We start from the raw sequence: 15,633 nt of genomic DNA, 5'->3' as shown, positions 1-15,633 counted from the left end.
AACATTGCCTCAGAAATACCTTCTTATTTTTACACAATTACATGCCTTTGTGTACACACACACACACACACACACACACACACACACACACACACACACACACACACACACACACACACACACACACACACACACACGATAAAACCCTTTCTCTGGTTTCTATCAATCTTTGTCATATTAGAGCAGGCTGGAAAAGAGCTATTGCAGATACATCCCTGCTTTGATTATTCCCCTTGGCCTATACTGACTGTGTGTGTGTGTGTGTGTGTGTGTGTGTGTGTGTGTGTGTGTGTGTGTGTGTGTGTGTGTGTGTGTGTGTGTGTGTGTGTGTGTGTGTGTTGTGGTATTGGTATGCCACACACGTAGGTTTGGGAGGTGGACACAACAACATTGGTGTGCTGTTTATTTATTCAAGATGTTGCCATTAACAGTATGGGATTCTTCATGACTGTGTGTGTGTGTGTATGTATGTGTATGTCTGTGTGTGTGTGTGTGTGTGTGTGCATGCCTTTTTGTGTGTGCGTTTGTATGTGTGTGTGTGTGTGTGTGTGTGTGTGTGTGTGTGTGTGTGTGCGTGCGTGCGTGCGTGCGTGCGTGCGTGCGTGCGTGCGTGTGGGTGTGTGTGTGTGTACGTGTGCTTGTGGAGAGAGGTATATCAATTGAAATGATGGTGGAGAGAAAAATATAGAGAAGTAGGCATCAAGTGGTAGACAGAGAGAGAGAGAGAGACGGAGAGAGAGAGAGCGAGAGAGAATCTAAATAGCTTTGAGTTCGAAAAGAGCAGTGTATTCATTTTATTAACCTTAGTAACCATGAAGCTATTATCGTAAATAGGTGAACACCATTTCTAATGGCATAATGAAAGATTATATTGCAAGCCATTTGCAATATAATTATGTTGCTTTGTAGTTCTGTGTTGCTCTTGCCGTCTTCCAAAAAATGAATGGTTCTCTAGTCCGATCAGTGGCATCTCTGGAAGATCTGTCCTGCCATGGTGATTTATTTTGAGACTAAGTTTGTCAGATTAGTGTACTCGGAAACATCTGAACATTCGTTGAGATGAACTTCCTCTGCCTGCAAGTCATCAGCAGGACGTAGAGGGGGCCATTTAATTTAACAGTGGTGTTGCCCACGCACACACATATATGCACACACACATGCACGTGCATGAAAACACACACAAACACACAGTCGCACACAATCCCACACGTGCACACACCCAAACACAGACACAAACACGGATGCACACACACACACACACACACACACACAGACACACACACACACACACACACACACACACACACACACACACACACACACACACACACACACACACACACACACACACACACACACACACACATTCTCCAGTTCAGGGCAGTAGGAAGCAGTGATATGCAGACCAATTCACAGACACTGAGCTGGCTCTGAAACAGCTCCCCGCAGGCTTTGTCTGCGGGGATACATTGCTCATGATACATTGAGTGTTATTAACGTCTGAACACGAAGAACATTTGCAAAAACGTTGTGATGGTGGGCTTGGAGCATTAAGGAATGATCTCATCTATACAGGAAATGTCTTGCAACTTGTTTTGGCCCAAGTAGAACAATATCGCAAGGCTGAGTTAAACTTTGATTACTGCATTTAAAATCTTCACACGTCTCAGGCACACACACACACACACACACACACACACATACACATACACATACACACACACACACACACACACACACACACACACACAAATTACATATATTGAACATTTTAGAGCTTAAATTACATATTTTGAGGCATTTGGCACAATGCATATTGGTCTCACAATAAAGACATGCTGTCAGTAGTCATTATAATCATTAAACATGTTTTATCTTATTCAGTTGTTTTTTTAAAATGTATTTCATTAACACGTGAGGACAACTCAGTTAAGTAGCCTAGTTCATGGTGACAAATGTGGTGACGAAGGTCGTTTGTGGAGTTGTCTATGTGTTTAAGTGTGTTGAGGTGTGCCGTGTGTGTGTCCATGGAACTGACAGAGGGTGGAAGTTAGCCTATCACCCTCTTTGCCAGACTGACAAATACCATACGAGCCCAAAAAGTCGGAGTGAAATTTCATCGTATGCATATTAATACTAACCACCAATGTCAACTCGATAAATCATAGGACCTTGTAGTAAAATGTGGAACTTTTAATGGGTTTCGGTTTTATGAATAGGTCGTGTTTCACACTATTATGGGGGATCATAAATGGAGTTCCAGAAACGTAACTGATCTCTTGTCGTTCTCAATGTCCACAAATAACCTCCCATTAAACCGCAGTGATTGCAACCTGTTATCCCTCCAAAAGAGCAACCCCCCCCGCCAGAATAACGGACAAACAACTCGGTTGTTTCAACTAATCTTCAGCCATATTCTGCAGGAAAACATGACATTTAACATTATTCAAATGCCCCGCAATAACAAAAAAAAAAAAATATATATATATATATATATTTTATTTATATATTTTTTAAATATCACGAACACACCAGAAAACACAACGAAATGATCATGCGTGGACTCACCTTGACGCCCGGGCAGTGATTCCTTATCCACGCAACCCAGCAGCTCCTTACTATTGAACCATTCACCAAGCTCCTCCGAAATATTGGCGCACCTGTAAATCCGTAAAACTTCTCGCACGCAAGTCGTCGGCGACACCAATATATGGATTTATCTTCTCGAAAGGAAGTCTTCTACTTATGGGATACAGGTTGCCCTGCCGTGGAATTCAAATGCCTCGTATGAGATGTGCACTTGTCCTCTAACCGAGTAGCCTACTATCTTCTCGCACTACTATCGCGAAGCTTCAGGGATGACGGTCTGTTGATATCGTCCACGCGGATCAAACAAACGCGGAGGAAAAAAACAAACAACAACAACAACAAAGTAAGCAATCCCACGAGTGGAAATAGGCGAGATGAAAGAGAATGTAATTGCTCGATCTCGAGCCTGCGGCTGTCTTGTTCACGTATCGAGTGACCAGACCAGCCCCTCAGATGAGATTCCGAGGAGAAGGAAGCGCTGTCAGATGCGAGACCCTCTCTATGGGCGATTGGCAGCAGCGAGAGTGGAAGCTGAAGCGCTTGCCGAGCCGCGAGTGGGTTTCCGCACAATGCACCCACAAGGTACGACATAAAGTGCCTAATTTGAAGAGAGTCAGAGAGCGGGAAAAGCAGAGTCAGGGGGAGAGAGAGAGAGAGAGAGAGAGAGAGAGAGAGAGAGAGAGAGAGAGAGAGAGAGAGAGAGAGAGAGAGAGAGAGAGAGAGAGAGAGAGAGAGAGAGAGAGAGAGAGAGAGAGAGAGAGAGAGAGAGAGAGAGAGAGAGAGAGAGAGAGAGTGAGTGTGTGTGGGGGGGGTTGCTAATGTAATCTACTTTGTATTTTTATAAAGTCTTATATGTATGTATATATGTATATATATATATATATATATATACACTAGTATGTATTGTACATATTATTGAATATGTACAATACATATGACTCATTATTATTATATGACTCATATTTTTATTATATGACTCATATTTTTATTAGATATGGCTCTTCTAGGAATTGTCAAGTGTCGGGGAACCTTTACGTCTTATGCATTCGACTTTACATAAGGTGGGTATTAACACCAGCGATAATTTAGAAAACACAAAAAAAGATGTTTGTAATCCATCCAAGATAACCCACAGCTTCACTGAAACAGGTTCACAAAGCTGCCATGTACAATGTACACAATCTGTAGTTTGCTGAGAACACCTTTCCCCGGTCGTGCACTGTTTTGCTAGCACCTCTTAATAGCCTATCTCCCGTTCCTCTCCAAACAGTTTGCCTTTTCGCCCGCTGCGAGCTATAAGCATTCACTCCGAGAGAATAGCCGCCTATTACATGCTTTCAAAGTCTGTGACAGCAGCCATCATTGAGGAGGACAGGATGAACACATGTACACACCCTCCACACCCTCCACGTGAACATTCACGCACAAACACACACACACACACACATGCACACACACACGCACACAAACACACGCACACGCACGCACACACACACACACACACACACACACACACACACACACACACACACACATACACACATTCACACACACATTCAAATACGCACACACTCGCGTGCAAACACACACAAAAACACCCTGGACCAATACACAGAAAGCCAAAAAAGTCAAACTTATCAAACGTGCAGCAAGGCAGGCCTGAGGATGTATGATGCCAACACTGCACAGCTAAAAGACACAAGATGAGTGTTTTATTTATGGCTGGCTTGTACATCATTAGCACAGGGGACTCAAAGTGTGTGTGTGTGTGTGTCTGTGTGTGTGCGTGTGCGTGTCTGTGTGTGTGTGTGTGTGTGTGTGCGTGTGTGTGTGCGTGTGGGTCAGTTCAGTGCATTTTCTTCCCCTAAGAGAGTTACTGAAAGAGACTGAGGTATCAATCATAGACATTTCCACTTGGCTAATGTTTGCCAGGTAAAGTGCAACACTTGCACCGTGGTTGCAAACAGACAACCTAATGGCATGGCTTTTATATGATCGACAGCTCCTGCAATGTCGGGAAAAACAGTGACAGAGAGAGAGCGAGACAGAGCTAGAGATATATAGAGAGAGAGAGCACTAGAGGGAGTGCTGGAGAGAGAGCTAGAGATAGAAAGAGAGAGAGTGCCCGAGGGAGTGCTGGAGAGAGAGCTAGAGATTGCGAGAGAGAGAGAGAGAGAGAGAGAGAGCGCTAGAGAGATCGCTAGAGAGAGAGAGAGAGAGAGCGCTAGAGAGATCGCTAGAGAGAGAGGGAGCGTTAGAGAGAGAGGTATAAAGAGAGAGAGACCTAGAAAGAGCTAGAGAGAGAGAGAGAGAGAGAGAGAGCAGGAGATTAAAGGGTAGTCGTTAGCAGGGCTGGAGTCTGCACTGTGTTTCAATGCTGTGTCCTATCAACAGTTGGATGAATGCTCCTTTCCTTTAAAGCGTTTAGGATCCCCTCATCAGCCAGGCCTCTGTTGGGTAGCGGGCCCAGAGAGAGACGGCCCAGTCCAAAGTCTGATTCTGAGTATGTGTGCGTGTGTGAGTGTGTGTGTGTGTGTGTGTGTGTGTGTGTGTGTGTGTCTGTGTCTGTGTGTGAATCTGTCTGTGTATGTGGGACAAATCTAATGTTAGTCTGCTTTTTATAATGTCAGCTTCAGTGGAGACGGGTTCTCGGAGGGGGGGTTCTTGGCTCAAAGCGTTGGTGGGTTGGCGAGGGGGTCGGGTCTCCGCTTAATTGTGCCAACACACAGCTAGTCCGCTAGCCTGCTAGTACAGTATATGGCAGAAGGCAGGTACGACCCCCACAGCCTCACTCCCTCCCTCGCTCCAGCTTGAAACAAATAAAGAGAGGACAAATAAACCAAATAAAGAGCCAGAATATTTCTCCATACCGTGTTCCGTGTCATTTGCTTCCCAAATTGGCCCCTATCAACGCCGACACGCATGCATTTGGAATTGGTGGTGTTTTGAACCCCACAGAGTTCCTACACAGCCGAGGGACAAACCCAACGGGCTCATTTGGGGGAAGAGGAAGTAAAGCGAAAGGGCCGGGTCAAATGAGAGTGAGTCCAACGTGTGTGTGTGTGTGTGTGTGTGTGTGTGTGTGGGTGTGGGTGTATTGTGTAGTGTGTGTGTGTGCGTGCGTGTGTGGGTGTAGTGTGTAGTGTGTAGTGTGTGTGGGTGTGTACTGTGTGTGTGTGGGTGTGTGTCGTGTCCCCTAAAACAAAGTGTTTATTGACAACAGGTGAGGGGGAGTAGAGCAGAGATAGAGATTTGATTTCGGGAGCATCAGCAATAGCTGAGTTCATATCCAAAGTAGACGTCTGCAGACAGCTGACTTTGAACGAGGGCAGATGCGGCCCTATATCACTGCTAAAGTTGACTTGTCGCCACGTTTGACCGGCCAAGAGCGGTGTGAGTGAGGATTTCACCCAGGCCTGCTGAGATCCAGCGCCGTTATAAATTCACTTTTTATGAGCAGGGTTCTCCTTTCCTTAAAGGGGAGGCTAACACCATTTGTTTGATCTGTTTGATTTGTCTATCTGTATGGAACACACACATTGTGTAGGCACACGCTAATGTACTACTAAGTTGTATCAGTGCACCTAGGCACTTACGTGATCATGAAATACAACACTTCATAGAATACTGTGCATAAAGTAGAGAGTGTGTATATATTCACAATGTATTTATCTAAGATCAACAAATTATAAAAAATAATAAGTTCAAATATTTGTTTATCTAAGAAAAACAAATTGTTATCATGCCCAATAGAGCAGTCAGTTCATACATACATTGGTCTGTTATTCTTCATGTGTAAAATCAAGTCACCTCAAAAGACAAATTCAAAAAGCATTTCAATAATGTGGCAGATCAAAATAAATTGAACATTTTGACATTGAACCTTTTGTTTTATTAAAGGAAAAATCAAAATAAATGACCTCAGCCATTAATCAATCGAGCAACAAATGAACATTAGCACTCAACAGAAATAGCCTGATATAAAAATACATCAAGGAACAAGTGCTCCTGTTATTTACAATCAACAGAACAGAACAGTCCTAGCACATCTTGAAAATCAAATTCTCTCCATCATAGAATTGTACATTTACATTTACATTAAGGGCATTGAGCAAACGCTTTAATCCAAAGTGACTTACAATAAGTACATTGTCAGAAGTTCATAGAACCAAGTGCAAAGCACTAACAATCGCTAGGTTGACCAATTCCTCATATACAACAAAGATATCAAGTATAAGTTGCTACACAACTCAGTACTATAAGTAAGTACGACATACGTACACGCACAACTACATCGCTGTGGTCTGTTGACTCGTTGACAGCAAGCGACATCACCTCTGCTTCATTTTAGCTGATCAAAAAAGGTTTGGAATACATCTGTTGCAAGAGCTTCAACTCTAATCGTCAGATATTGCCCTTTTTCAGATAAAACGATTATTCTCTTCACAATATCTTCAAGGACAGCTAGCATGCAGCCTTTTACCGTTTTAGAAACTTTGAAGGGTTTCTTTTCTTTTTCTTTACCAAAAATCCATGCAACACAGAGGGAGTCTTTGGTAGCTCTCTGTTGATCTGAACACGATAACAACATTTAAGCTTCCCTCAGTTTGTAATTAAAAGAGAGGCTCTGCACTTTGATTGGACAAGCATCTGAACCCATGGGATATGTTCCATTGAAGGTTGAGTGATATGTGTTGCAGTGCCTTCTCAGATTGTGCTCTTTTGTTACTATGATGGGCTCATTGCTGATCAATATTGGCTTTGGTCATTACCTAATAGATATTTCACAGCCTATTCCTCGGGGAGTAGGCTATGGCCAATGACATTTTAGCCCTCAAACTCAAAACCTTTTGAGACAGACATTGGCACGAGCTGAGAGTGTGTAGGGTCATTGGTTGATCGTAGGAGCTGCACAATGCGGATAAAACACTTTTCAATTGGAGGAAATTGAATTGGCTCACATTCTTGTCCAGAAACAGCTGGTCGTTTTTGTTATAATGAATCATTTACAGGGCGAATGAAAATGTTTAGCGAGCCGGATGTGGCTCCCAGACCTCAATTGAATACACCTGTTGTAGGCTATTGAAGGCTAAGCTTGACATAAAAATAATATGCTTGTGGCTTCCTACTTGTATTGAGTTTGTGTGGCAGGTGAAGTTGGGCGAGGAAGAAGAGACCTTTATTGCTCTTTATCAGACCAGCAAAAGTAGTTTGGTTATGCAGAGCTCAAGGACCAGGATCTATTTACAGACATCATTCCACATGTTATTGTTTCTAGTTTATATTTTAACGCCAGTCAAGGCAAAGTATTTTTGATCCCTCCCAAATCAAAATGATTTATTATTCCCATTCCCATCTCTCAGTTAGCCTGCTATCATTTCCTTTAGCTCATCATAAGATCCCAGTGTCCGGTGTGCCAGCCCAGACATGAGTAATAAATCCACGAGCGCTAGAGTTGAACCGACATAAGTAATACATCAACAAGCGCAGATACAAACAGATATATCCCAGCCCACCGGCCGCCGCAGCATGATACTCGTCACCCAGCGTCTATTTATTCCCCCCTGACAGATGCGGGCTGATTTAGATCGTGAGCACGTATGTCAAGTAGTTTGCTAAGTGAATAACTTATGTATGGATCATTGGGTGAGGGTCTCGCCATTCGACACTGAATGCACAACTCAATCACTCATCACGCGGCCTACTCATAGTGTATCCACATCGCGGTGACGACTAGCATGTCGCTTTGAATGTATGAATGACCCTATGTTAAGCCCCACTTGTAATAGGTCACTACCGTCACAAAAGCTGCGTGTAATTTATGGGCCTGCTTTTAGGCGATGCATTGTGCTCTATCTTTTAAATAGGATCGCAGCAGACTGAGATATGCACCCACAGATCTGAAGGTGATTTATGCTGTTTGCCTTAACACCAACACAGCCAGTATGAGCTGTAGATAAGTGAGTAGAGAGCGTTGTAGTTTATGTTTTTATTGATGTCAGGCTGTTATCGTTCTAAACGTGTTGCCTGTTGTATTCTTGTCCTGCTGTAAGTGTTCACCCCAAGGCATTGGGCCAAATCCAATTTATCTAATCTAATTTCGATTATTTTAACTGTGCTCCACATAGCGGGTGTATCAACAGTGTGTCCACAAATTAGTTGAACGGTTGTTGTTCATTAGAGAAAAAAGTCAATTATGGATGATGCTTCTGAATTGCAGTGACCTTTAGTGACCTCTACTCAACTGTACCCACAAACACTGTAGTACCGGCTCCCTTTGAAATTGGTGTATTGCACCATCTAGTGGATAGTTGATCACAATACAACACACATTTGTGCTGCACACGGAACCTGGTTATTTTTAGGAATCTTCACATGGCGCCTTGACTTAGGGTTGAGATTTTAACAATCAAATGTGTTTGTTTTGTTTAATATTCTTTTTGATTTTCAGTTCTACACTTTCACCCAATGCAAGTGTATGGCCTGTTACTTTCTACCCCATAAAAAGCAATAAAGGACAGGAAAATGGCAATGGTTTATCAGGTCTATGATCATGTCTGTGGTCCATGGACGCAATTCCCTATTCCTTTATTGTCAAACATATAGAAAACACTAGGGGGCACTATAGCACTGTTTCTCATATTAGGCTCCATCGTTGAAAGTGGAAGGGAGGTATGGAGTGGACTGAAGGGAGGACAGAAGGAAGTGAGTAATAAAGAAAAGAAAGACAGAGAAAGTGGGAAAGACAAGTCATCGAGTTGAAGAGACAAGCTCTTTGTGGGCTTTATGATGTACAATTAATTCAACCCCCGTCTATCTTAAACAAGATTAATTACAGCAAGGGTGAAATTAGTTTACACGCTGGAATTGAGTTTTCCTTTACTGAAATCACTTTGAGTTGATTTGTCTCCTCTCCTTTGTTTCCTATAATTAGATTGAAATGAGTCATCGTTCATTACAGATGCCTCCCTGGAATTCGCCTAGAGGAGTCTGTGTGTGTGTGTGTGTGTGTGTGTGTGTGTGTGTGTGTGTGTGTGTGTGTGTGTGTGATGTGTTTGTGTGTGTGACATGTTTGTGTGTGTATATATACGTATACGGGTTTGTGAGTGTGGGTATGTGTCTTTTTTCATGTGTCTGCACTGTGGAGTGTATAAAATAGATTTGCACACACATTTACATGCAAATTTGTGTGCCTGCGAATATTACTGTAAAGTTGAACCATGCAGTGAATGTTTCTGTGTCAAAACAGACCTCCCCCATACACACACACACACACACACACACACACACACACACACATACATGCACACGCACACGCACACACACACATACACATACACATACACATACACATAGACATACACACATGCACACAAACAGAGATATATTTGCATGTCCTACACTGTTTAGTCTTCTATGCTTAATATATTTGTTCAATGTGCTGTCACATATTCTCCTGCACACTGGAAGCTAATGCTGGCTCTCTGGTGGCTTACTGTATGGATCACATCATTGTGTGTCCTTTGCTGTCTGCTTTCCATCTTCCTGATTCACATGAAGTCTTTCCTTTGGCTCCCACTGGGGGTTCAGGGGCCTAATCCCTTAAACCTCCTACCTCATCACGTCCCGGCCGTCTAGTAGTGCCTGTGCATGCCTTTGTCCCCTGCTATACCCCTCTCTCTCTCTCTCTCTCTTCCCCCTTCTTTATGTCTCTCAATGTCAATCCATATCTCTCTCTCTCTCTCTCTCTCTCTCTCTCTCTCTCTCTCTCTCTCTCTCTCTCTCTCTCTCTCTCTCTCTCTCTCCCTCTCGCTCTCTCTCTCTCTTCCCCCTTCTTCATGTCTCTCAATGTCAATCCATCTCTCTCTCTCTCTCTCTCTCTCTCTCTCTCTCTCTCTCTCTCTCTCTCTCTCTCTCTCTCTCTCTCTCTCTCTCACCCTCTTCCACTCTCTCTCCACTGTGCCTCTGCTCCCCAAGCTCTCCTCTCATCCCCTACATGCTCATAGTGCTCTAATGTGAGACAGTCATTTTGGAGACCACCAGCTGTATGTGTGCATCAGTGGAATTGCAAATTCACATCCACAATTGAATCACACACACACACACACACACACACACACACACACACACACACACACACACACACACACACACACACACACACACACCCAAGGGCACTTGCACATGAATGCATAACCCACCTGGGTACCCATGGGATCTTACATCATGCAAACAACAAAACCTGGAGTTTAGTACAGAAGTACAAATCAACTGTCTGAATACAGACAACTCGGTGTACATGTGGTATTAATGTGTTTATGTGCACACTGCACTCTATACACGACGCTCGCTCGCACACCAAAACAGTAAAGAGCGATCCGACCCACATTGAGCGTTGGAGCCCTAAGCTCGGCCCTGATCGCTTCCATACATGACGACCGGCGAACGCTCCCACAGCGTCGTGACTTTCCACTCCCTGTGTATCCCCGCTGTGGACAACAATGAAATTATCCCCCAACGGCTTTCCTTTAAATCCCCCAGAAATCCGTAACAACCACCGGCATGAGACTGAAGCGGGGTCAGCCTCCCCCCCCGATCCAGCGGCACCGTTATTCCACCTCTTCCTCAAAAAAAAATGCATTGGGCTTTCCACTTAACGAGACTGAACTCCTGGTCTCTGAGGTCAAGGCGGGGGGGCCGAACGAAAACATTAACCATAGGCCTTGCGCTTTAGGCGTTTTCTCCGCAGTCGGCAGCGTGTATGTGTCTGTGTCTGTACGTGTGTGTGTGTCTGTGTGTGTGTGTGTGTGTGTGTGTGTGTGTGTGTGTGTGTGTGTGTGTACGTGTGTGTGTGTGTATGTGTGTGTGTGTGTGTGTCTGTGTGAGAGAATTATATTCTGGGCATAGTACCTGTTGAGGTTAAATAGAGTTTGCCTAGAGCTACCTCTCCGGCAGGGGCCCGGGTTGAGGGAGTGATTAGATTAGCGGTGTGGGGGTCTACCTGGGACCAACACCGTGGCTCCCAGGGAGGGACGGCGGGGGCCACATGCTTGGCATGCCACCAACTTTGCGTTTGCACGCGTGTCTGTGCATGTGACAGTGATAGACGGAAAAGGAAATGCAGTGGTGTAGTTGGAGCGGAGTGACTGGATGTTTTCAGTGAAATATCTGCGGCCAAAACGGCAGAGGTTGTAACTACAAACATCCCTTTTTTGTCACACACATATAAACACTTTACACTCACGCATGCTTATGCTGGCATTGAAGCAGGCATGCACACACACACACACACACACACACCCGAATGCACACATACACGCACACACACATTAACCTGTGTACACACACATGCTTGCACACACATGCACACGCACATAAACCCACAACACAGAAAGACACAAATATACGGACCATTACAGATGCGTGTAGACCAGCGCAGACATGAAAACACACATGTCCTGTAAGGCACCAACAGTGAAACCACACACGCATGCTAAAGGCAGCCCTCTGTCCCAAATGGGCACAACAGAAAAGTCTAAAATACACTAAGGGAGAATGTATGTGCGTGTGTGTGTGTGTGTGTGCACGTGTCTGTGTGTGAAAGTGTTTCAACAGACACATTGACTGGAGAGGAAGTGGTGGCTTGCTAAACCCATCAAACTTAATTACTTGTGAGCGCTAACCCTAGTTTATTCGTTTTAAACTGAATGTTCCCGTGTATGTCTGGTGTGTGTGTGTGCGTGTGTAGTATTGTGTTGTGTTCTCAAAGCATCTGTGTGAGAAGAGACAGCTTTTCTGCTACTAATTCAATAACCATCATTTCCTTCAGGTTTGTCCCGTTGTTTCAGCCAGGTTTTGCCAAGATATTTGATTGACAGCTATGTTTCCCCCCGATCTGCTGTGTTGCTGTGTGTGTGTGTGTGTGTGTGTGTGTGTGTGCGTGTGTGTGTGCGAGTGTGTGTGTGTGTGTGTGTGTGTGTGTGTGTGTGTGCGTGTGTGTGCGTGCGTGTGCGTGCGTGCGTGCGTGTGTGTGTGTGTGTGTGTGTGTGTGTGCGCATTCGGCCAATCATGTGAGTAACGTCTCCCCAGTGGTCTCACAGCCAGGTATCCTGTGGAAGGAGTTTTAAGATGATATGGTACATAGATCACCATGGTGATCCTCTGTGTTTGTGTAGGTGTGTGAGTGGTGTGTGCGTGGGTGTGTGCTCTGTCACTGACGGATGTGCCTCCAATGAACGGAGGGGGCTCTTGCATTGATGTGGACCTAGCTAGCGTTCAATGATTTGGACCTAGCTAGCTTATCACAACTTGGTGAAAAATTTGAGGGTCTACTTCGGTTATGAAACTTGGGAAATGGGTGCAAGTAGTCACATTTTCAGTGCGTGGTGGTGACCCCGAACGGGCCCCAAACGATCGGGCCACTCAAATCTAACTCCAAGGATTTCTGAAGACTTGAACAGCCCTGCTGGTTACTTCTAATGGAAGATGAGTGAGGGCCATTTCCATGTCTCTCAATGGCATCACTGAAGCGTTCCTTAGCTGAACAATTGCAGCCACAACGTACTTTCATGTCAACATGGTTTCTACAATGTGAAGCAAAACAAGGCCTAGAGACTTTATCACAGCTCCGTCACAGGGACCCCCGGTATGAGCTCTTGAGTGAAGCCGTTGATGGCGCTGCTTCCATGGGAACTGATCTCACAAAGAGTCGGTGTGTTCCGCGAGTACCATTCCATTCTATACAAATATCACATTTTTCGTCAGAATTGAACAATATGTTATAATGCAGGAATCTCTTTTTTAAGTTTCAATAATAATGATGCGGGGTGATGGGTCGTTCTCGTGGTGAAACTCGGCAGCCCTGCGTCGCTCTGCGCTCGCTCATCTTTCATGGCCGATAATTATGAGATATTTGCCTGAAAGCACTTGGAGATCCAGCATCGGGCTGTGGTTAGCGTTAACCACTAGCCACTAACCACAGCCCCATCATCAGGGTGCTCCCTCTCTGGCCTCCGTGGCCCCTGGCCCCTGTGGCTTTAACACCTGTTCTGTGGCCCCCGCTTGCATCCTTCCTTTTTTCATTTACTTGAGAAAGAAAGCTGTAAAAGCAGTTTTAAAGGGATAGTTCAGGAATTTGGACATCGGGTCTCATTTCCAAGTGAGCCAGTGTGTTATTGGTCATTGGAGACCGCTTTTAACAATTTTCATTCAGTCCTTCTATTTGCATAGATCACTCGTGCTAGGCTAACGCAAGTCGACGGGACCTGCTAGCCTGCCAATAGCCTTACCCACTATACAGTACACCCGAGGCAAATCAATTATTACGCCATACTATCAGTGTAAATGTCTGTGTTGATAGAATAATGTTTGAAATGAAACTATCCCTGCATCGCCTTGCATATTGAGGGACTACTTTCTCAGTGTGGCGGAATTCTACTTTTCTCAGATGTAAGTAAACCGAGAAGCGCACTTCAGTCGGGGACACCTTATTAGTAGCCTAATACAACAGGATTACAGCAAACTTATATTTATTGAATCATTTATGTACAGTTATTGAAATGTAAACATTGGAACACAATTGTTTATATACAAAAGTAAAGTTATACAAATCAACCAAATGTATGTGTTCTTTCTGTGTTTGATATAAAGGATATGGTGCAGTAGCAAATGTTTTCTAGTAGCCTACAGTAGTGTTGTGTTCAGAACAATCTCAGAGCATCTTGTGCTTCCCTGAAGCCAACATATTGTCCAGTGGCCGAAGGGTATTTGTTTCAGATGCTGGTCACAACACAGGATGGAAGAACACGCCGGTTGCCTCTTCCCAGCTGTGTTCCTTTCAACCCCCGCTCTAGAACGATTCGGTAGGCCACCAATCGGTACTGCCTAAAACAAGAAGGAAAACAAGTAAGCTTTTGGGAGCAGGCTCTTAGCAAAGCCAAAATTAAACTTGGGTAATAGCCCACATAAAGACAATGGTCCTACTGCTGTGGTAGACTGATTTGCTGAATTCTTTAGGGTAAAAAGCCTACGGCCTATGCCTACATAGTAATAGCTGGCTAGAGTTAGCTTTCTCGATTATCGGCCACTCTTAAGACTGAGGCTGTGGTTGTACATCAAGGGTAAAGTGTAGGCTTAGCCTATAAAGCAGACTTGGAGCCCATGTATGAACATACCATGTATAAGAATTGATATGGTATGTTCATGTATGGACTCCAACTAGGCAACAAATAATATCATTTTGTTTGGATTGCACACTTACAAGAGTGACCTTTGGGTCCATTGGGTCTGGGTCTTCTTTTCCACTTGATTTTATTGAAGGAGAAGAATGTTTTGAGCACTCCTCGATTTAGAAGGGGGGGGGAAGTCCTGGTGCTCCGTTATGCAGATTGGTTTGTTTCGGGAGGTGCTATTCCCAGACACATCTAGATCTTGAAAACTAGTGTCCAGCTCCATTTCTTGAATCTGTGGGATAACTAAGTCCCACTCCCTGCAGCAAAAACATTCGTCGTCTGTCTGCATTTTTATGCATTCTCTGCACTGGCACCACCAGTCTCCAGATGTTCTGTACCGGTTCTCTACTGCAGCTCCAGTGGGGGCTGTCTCTACAGACGCTCTTTCTCTTTCTGCCCTTTGGGCATCCATCTCTCTCAGTTCTTTGTCCGTGTATTCCGGTTCGTACAGGTACGGTTCGTTGGATCCAAGTAATTCCTCATCGTCTTCAAAATCTTCAAAATCTTCAAAATCAGACACATTGCTATGTTGTCTTTCAAACGTGGCCATCTCTTGTGTAATGAATAGGCTAATACAATTCCTCTTAGTACTCTGCTTCGGTAGCGGCAGATAAATAAACTATAATAGATCCGGTTGCATAGGTAATATCAGTCTGCAGCTGCCGTAGCCTATATGGAAGTATAAACTACCCTGCTCCTGAGACACAAGTCCCTCAAAATGCAATGCAATACAAGGATAGTTTAATTTCAAACATTATTCTATCAACACAGACATTTACACTGATAGTATGGCATAATAATTGATTTGCCTCTT

General features: G+C 44.2%; 1 protein-coding gene and 1 pseudogene across 3 annotated transcripts in view; both read right to left on the bottom strand.

The window, feature by feature from the left end:
• Positions 1-3,017, bottom strand: part of LOC311350057 (zinc finger matrin-type protein 4) — a 51,692-nt gene extending 48,675 nt beyond the window's left edge. For both annotated transcript variants that reach the window (XM_084470097.1, XM_084470096.1), the window contains exon 1: positions 2,569-3,017. The gene's annotated coding sequence lies outside the window, so the exon portion shown is untranslated. The remainder of the gene's footprint in view (positions 1-2,568) is intronic.
• An 11,271-nt stretch (positions 3,018-14,288) lies between these two features.
• On the bottom strand, positions 14,289-15,369 carry LOC311350162 (annotated as a pseudogene). The gene is made up of 2 exons: positions 14,845-15,369; positions 14,289-14,472 (listed from the first exon to the last, which is right to left on the bottom strand). The product of its transcript is annotated as an uncharacterized misc_RNA (transcript).
• Positions 15,370-15,633: the final 264 nt, after the last annotated feature.

Source organism: Micromesistius poutassou (assembly GCF_964030765.1).
Source record: "Micromesistius poutassou genome assembly, chromosome: 7".
NCBI lineage: Eukaryota > Metazoa > Chordata > Actinopteri > Gadiformes > Gadidae > Micromesistius > Micromesistius poutassou.
This window is presented reverse-complemented; position numbering and strand designations above follow the sequence as displayed.